Source organism: Haemaphysalis longicornis, unplaced genomic scaffold (genome assembly GCF_048455015.1).
Source record: "Haemaphysalis longicornis isolate Haplotype H1 unplaced genomic scaffold, Haemaphysalis longicornis Haplotype H1 scaffold_6, whole genome shotgun sequence".
NCBI classification, from domain to species: Eukaryota; Metazoa; Arthropoda; class Arachnida; order Ixodida; family Ixodidae; genus Haemaphysalis; species Haemaphysalis longicornis.
The window spans coordinates 9,504,366-9,510,633 of NW_027526407.1; the positions used below are offsets into that span (position 1 = coordinate 9,504,366).

The 6,268-nt window shown below is 44.4% G+C and overlaps 1 long non-coding RNA gene across 1 annotated transcript in view; it reads left to right on the top strand.

Annotated features, from left to right (window-relative positions):
* The window catches only part of LOC144141381 (uncharacterized), a 39,549-nt gene extending 33,504 nt beyond the window's left edge, over window positions 1–6,045 (top strand). The window contains exons 5-6 of the long non-coding RNA XR_013316567.1: window positions 4,672–4,782; window positions 5,880–6,045. This is a non-coding gene — a long non-coding RNA (uncharacterized LOC144141381). The remainder of the gene's footprint in view (window positions 1–4,671; window positions 4,783–5,879) is intronic.
* Window positions 6,046–6,268: the final 223 nt, after the last annotated feature.

Sequence of the window (6,268 nt, forward strand, 5' to 3'; positions counted from 1 at the left end):
TGCTTGCTGACGTTGTAGGTTACATTTACTACACTCCACATAGAGGCTTTTGACTGGGCTAGTGCGGAAGGTACCACGTGCCAGGCGAAGCCCCAGATGAAGCACTGGGTCCAAAATTTTGAGGGATGTTTTACTTGCTGACATAGAAACAACACTTCCATAGAGCAATTGTAAATTTATCAGGCTAGTATAAACAAGTAAAAGACGTTGTTTGTCAGCACCTAATTAGGTGTGGGGCAGAACCTTAGTATAGTCATACCCTTTGCGCATTTATGTTTAAGTTGTTTTATATATGAAATGAACGTATGCTTTTCTTCAAGGACTACCCCAAAAAACTTTTGTTCATTTCTGACAGGAATTAAGACACTATTGAGTTTCATGTCTGGACCCGGCCGAATGCCACGTTAAACAGCGGTACTTAAAACAGCGCCGCCGGTTCGGGATGTAGGGACAGATGGAGCACCGGATAAAGCCTGCATTTATGTGTTGTGGAAGAACTGCGTGGTCAAAAGTCAAGATGATGTGCTTGGTGGGAATCTCTTTGTCGTCTCTGGGGATGGTATTGCGTCTCACGGCAGTGACGCCCTGATCCTTCAAGCCCGCAAAGAGATACGCATCCGTTTCGTTCAGAAAATGTGGCTCAGATATCAAACCCTGCGAGCTGTTGAGGCTCGATGGGGTGTGACCCTGACGTCTAGATCAGCCAGTTTTTTCTTAGCTGGAAGCTTTGTGGACTGCTGCTTGTGAGTTGCCTTAATGAAGAGTTCACCAGACTTTTGTTCTTCGGCAGTATACATTTTTCTCATTACGGCTTCAAGATAGTTTGCGATCAAGAAGACCGGCTGCGATGGAAGAGCGTGGGCTGGACTGGGGGATTACAAGACAAAAAATCAAAGGAAATGATCGGGATCAGGAAAGGTTACCGATGGCAATGGGGCAAAAGGTACTTCTGTGCGGCCACTTTTCAGGGACCGATCAGGCTTTTATTTGGGGGGGGGGGGGGTGAGAATACCATATAGCTTAGTATAAAAGCAGAGGACGGGGGTACTTTCTTCTCCAATCTTACCCTGACATTTTTAGAGGTCGCGGAGCTCCCGGCCTGGGAAGCATACCGGGAACCCATCCGCCGGAGCTTGACCTGGGCTCCGACGGCCACCGTTTGAGGTTTCTACCCTTCACCTTAAAAACACATCACCACAGTAGGTTGCAGCTTATGTTGGCGGCTCGGGGTCCGCGGTGTCGGCAATTCCGTCACCAAGATTACTCAAGGTGCCCCGTGCGGGGGATATTGAGTCAATCTTTTTGGGACGATAACACCAAAGTGTTCAGTTATAAATATCTTGGACCTTCTATTTGACTACGCTATTATGAGAGACCCCAACTGAACCGAACTAAACCCTTTCAGCATACAGCACCAAACTCTAATCTGCAAAATACAATCATTCTAATTCACTCGGCATTTACTCCAAGAGTGTCAGCCGTACTACAAACAAAATTCGTACTAAAAGAAACGCCTAAAAATTGTTGTTCCCGAACTCCAACGTTGCCTAGAGACGCAATAGAAATTCGGGCAACTTTCTTACTAACTCACGCTTCGACCGACCAGAAGCCAGTGGCGGCCTGCCCCTAGTAACAAACGTTGACGTTAAGTATGCATGAAAATGACCACTACAAAACGAGCTGCCAGCACGATTTGGGAATACAACGCAAATATAAATGGGAAATTTACGGCGGCTTTGACGATGGTGTGCACCTACTCGGGTGCTCATTCGTAGGCCACATCACATCAGGCGACGTTTATGCACCATTTCGTAACCAGTTCACTATTATGCGCAGATATCCTACACATTTTTTTTACTTGCATTTGTCAAGACTTGTGGCCGCTCCCGGTGCTGCATTTAAACGCCTTACCACCGCCATTTTGGTATTCCTTTTTAAACCCACCGCAAAAGCGAGGTTGGAAGATCTCATCGCATTTATTAGTTTAAATAAGCTTCAATTGTTTGAATAAGGGATACAAAAATCTAACCTGCTTCTTACTCTTATAAAATGGGGGACCCTAATGTTACAACAACATTTATTTTTTGCCGCGGTATTTAGTCACGCTACATCGTATTTACTTATGAGGATTCTACAAAAATTCCACTGAAACGAAAACAATCTTTAACAAATCTCTCTATTTCCAGTGCGACGTTCTGGTGCTTTCAGCAGGCCTAATCCAGCTAGACAATACCATTTCTCTGTTGGGCTGAACGCGACGTTCCACCGTACGTTTACACATTTTATAATTTATGCCCAATAGTGTTGAGCGGCTGTTGTTATTTGGGCGCTTCCTTGTTTATAATGTTCCGTTTCTACTGGATATAGAAATTTTTGTGCAGACAAGTGTTATCGCTGTTACTTGACCCCTGCATCTTGGCCCCCGCATTGCAGCACCTCAGCAACAGCAAAATCACCGAGGGTACATTGGCCGTATAGGGCATTCCCAGCCCCGCCACGAACACCGCTCGAAGAAGCCCCCCCCCCCCCTTCCCCCCGTTTCTACAGTTGGTAACCAGCCGACAAAAAACAATCGATACCTGATAAGGTATGACCAGTCAAACCTTCGGACAATGCCTAACCTCCCTTCCTTTCCTCCGGCGCGGTTTCTAGAACTCTCACTGGTTGGTCGTTGCCTTTCGACCGTCGATTTTGAGGGACCAGTCGTCACCAAGCCCATCATCATTATACATGGCGGCATTAACTTAGCTTTTAATACTCAGCACACCACACAACTTCATCCCACTCGTAACTTTGTCGCTGCCTCTGCCGAAATGATTGCTTTCAAAGAGTGCGAAATGTCACACGAAGATGACCAAGAGGAAAGTGCAGCCTAGAGGTATGAACCTATTCTCCGAGAACGAAGTCGTGTTGGGCACGGCCCGCGCGGGATCTGTCATGGACATCATGTAAATAATGTAAACAGACCGTTCACATCTCTCACGGGTAATGTCTTGTCTCCCGCCACCCCGTACCAATACGCGAAGTTCAAGCTGTGGGAAACGCGCTCACACATGCTCTTGTGTGTAAGCATGCGGAAACATGCCCAAAAACGCTGTTTAGCAGTTGCTGAACAGCAACATGTTACGTGACGGCAGGACGCAGGAAATGAACCATGGAAGAGGCGAGTGATGTATTTGCACTATATACACGATGTCGGCCATGAGGGAGCCCGCAAAGCTGCGTCTTCGTCTTCTTCTCTGGAGATTGGACCGATAGCTCTCTTCTTCTTTCCGTGACATATCCAAAGCACCCGCCTGTATTATTTTCGACAAACATGGTTCGTGCAATAGACCCCCGCGATATAGCGGAATGCAAGTAAAGGAAAATGATCTGAGCTTGATTTGCATTCGGAAAGGTATTTACAGCACTCACCTTTCGTTCCTTTCTGCGATAACTACGAATGGGCACTGCTCCCACAAGGGGGCTCTTTTAGTGCAATGCACTTCTTAAGCGACCCTGAACCTGCGTCCACCGGCGCCGGCGATGTCCGCGCACGTGGAGATGGGCGCGCACAGCCTGGCCGCTGACATGGCACATACCCACGTGGGGGATTGGCCAGGAATCTCCTCGTCTTCCTTGGCAACGGGGGGAGACGGGCGCGCGCTGCCTGGCCGCTGACATGGCACATACCCACGTGGGGGATTGGCCAAGAATCGGGCGTAAGAAGGGCTAATGCACCTGCTTAAAGGAGTAATGACACGAAATTTCAAAGCTGAGATCCGCTCTAGCAATCAAGTACAACGACAACACAAATAGGTGTCTGTCAATAAATGCATCTTTCTTTCTTTGTAGTCATGTGTGTGTGTGTGTGTGTGATCTCTCTTTCGCGAACATTACCGAACCGCGCAAAGTCAACTCGTGCATTCGCACTTTCACATTCTTCCCCTCGGGGAAATGCGGGGAATTTTTGTCTTCTTTCAAGGCAAGTACACTTATATAAAGGAGGGTTATCTACCCTTGTATAAGCTTGCTTAATAAAGGTTTTGCATACTTCAATAACTATTAAACAAGTAACATTGTGGGACGCCTCTCGTTTCAGAGAGCTCATACCAAACAGTGGCGACTACTTTGTCGCAGAGCGCTCAGCCTTCTCACTCTACCGATATCGAAACGTTGAAATGGCATTGTCTATGCTGAGAAATATAGTTCATATGCACTGCCCTTCAATAAGTACGTAAATCTAATAAAGTATGGTAGCCTATAATACAAAAGGCGTTAAGGTTGTTATAAAAAATCCTTTATTTTTTTGCTAACTATTCGTGTGTGTGTAAATATTTTTTGGTCTGCTATCCAGGCATTGGTAACGAACATGTGTTCCTGGGCAATCTGAAGGGCTCGTTTTCAGGTATCATTCATCTACACTTTCTAGTATTTGCAATGAAATGGAACAACATCTGTATTTAGGCAAATTGAATATTTACAAAATTTAAATTCTGAGAAACGTAAAACTTCTGTAAAAATAAACCGGAAAGACCATGTTCGTAATTATACCAGAAACATACTCCGAAAACCCGGAGCCCTATTTATGCCATGGATGCTCCATGAGCGAACAGTGTTGGTCAGCTATCTGAACTCATTTCTCTGCAAGCAGGGTTCCAAATACAAATAAACCAATGTATTGTCTTCCAGATTACAATCTTCATACCGAGGTGTTGCTCTACATGGATCGCGATTTAAAATGCGGTGTTTTTCTTCAAGAGGCAAGCATTGCCCATATTGATACACACGATAATTCATATTGTAAGTAAATATTGTGACGAAGTTATAAGAACTTCACAATGAAGATGAACACTGCTCATGCAAGCAATATTTTTGCTCTCCTGATTTGAGCATAGGAAATATTCTAAAGCCAGTCTTACTCTCGCGGTATATTGGGTGGACCTGCTCTCGCCCATTCAATATAATTTTTCAAGTTCTAAGGGAACTTTTTTTCCCGTAATAAAAAGCGTACAGTCAACTATCCATATTTCCGCACTAGAGTACAATCACAAAAAAAGTAAATACGGCCATGGTGTTTTTTATATTATATCGAAAATATCAGGGTAACAGAACCACACCTCAACCGAGCGCCGCAATCTAAACAGTTTCGAAGAAGCGTAACGTGAAAAGACAGCACTCGCACTTTGGTGTGATAATTCTTAGCTCTCAGCTTTCCCCGTTTCTCGTTCCAAACATTTTTCTGCCTTTCTCATTGCATCGAATGCACAAATTTAGGGCATGAAGTCTAATTGGTCGCTGAAGTGAAGACGTGTGCGGACAAACTATACAAATGCGTTTTTGAGCAAAGCTGTAAATGGGCCTAGTACCTCACAGTATGCTTACGAATGCAAAAACGGCTTCTCGCAGTACTAAATATGCTGCGAATGGTCGTATGACCCTTGTTTTATCAAGCACCGTCCCCTGGAACAACACAATTACGCAATTTGTCAATACAATCATTGCCCCAAATACTATTTATTTTGCCTGAGTAGGTAGTTCATCTTCAAAGTTCGAATATTAGACTGTTACCTTCCCCTGGGACTAGTTCTTCACAAAAAATTGCGGTGACTTTATTTATCGAAAAGTTTTACGTCCTTGTGTGAAGACATATCATTCCGTTAAAACCGCCGTTGTCCTCTATGGCTTTTATTTCTAACATATTATAGCATTTTTCATGCCTTTTTGTTTTGATGATGCCTCCTATATTTATTATCTTTTGGGACTTAACATCCTTGTGAAGCCCAGATTCATCAAGAAGTATTGAGAACGTTCCGCCACTTTTGATTAAGCATTATATATTGTAAAACCGTGTAGGAATTTTTTGAGAGTTTTGCCAGTGCTTGCTTTTACCATTGCAGACTATGTCCACGCCAAAGATCCCGCATGTGAAATGCGAGTAGTCGCTCATCGGAAGCCCCAGGAACCAAGTATGCGATGCAAGCAAGAGTACAAAAAATATTGTACTTCCCGACGTTATTTTCCTGTGTACACAAGTTCCTGTCCTGTACCATAAAACGTAATAAAAGCTGCGGCTTTTTTGTCGAAATATGAGCAAAGCAGATGCATATTTTGAAATTCAGGAGGTGTCTTGACACTGTCGGGAAAGCCAATCTAGAGCGTAAGGCAGCTTTCTCTACCAATATTGAGGACGCTGTCAAGGAAACCTATAATACTGTGAATGTGTATTTTTGCAGGTCCTTAGAAGCATCGACACTCATTTCAATACAGCAAGGGCGGCGTAAGACGT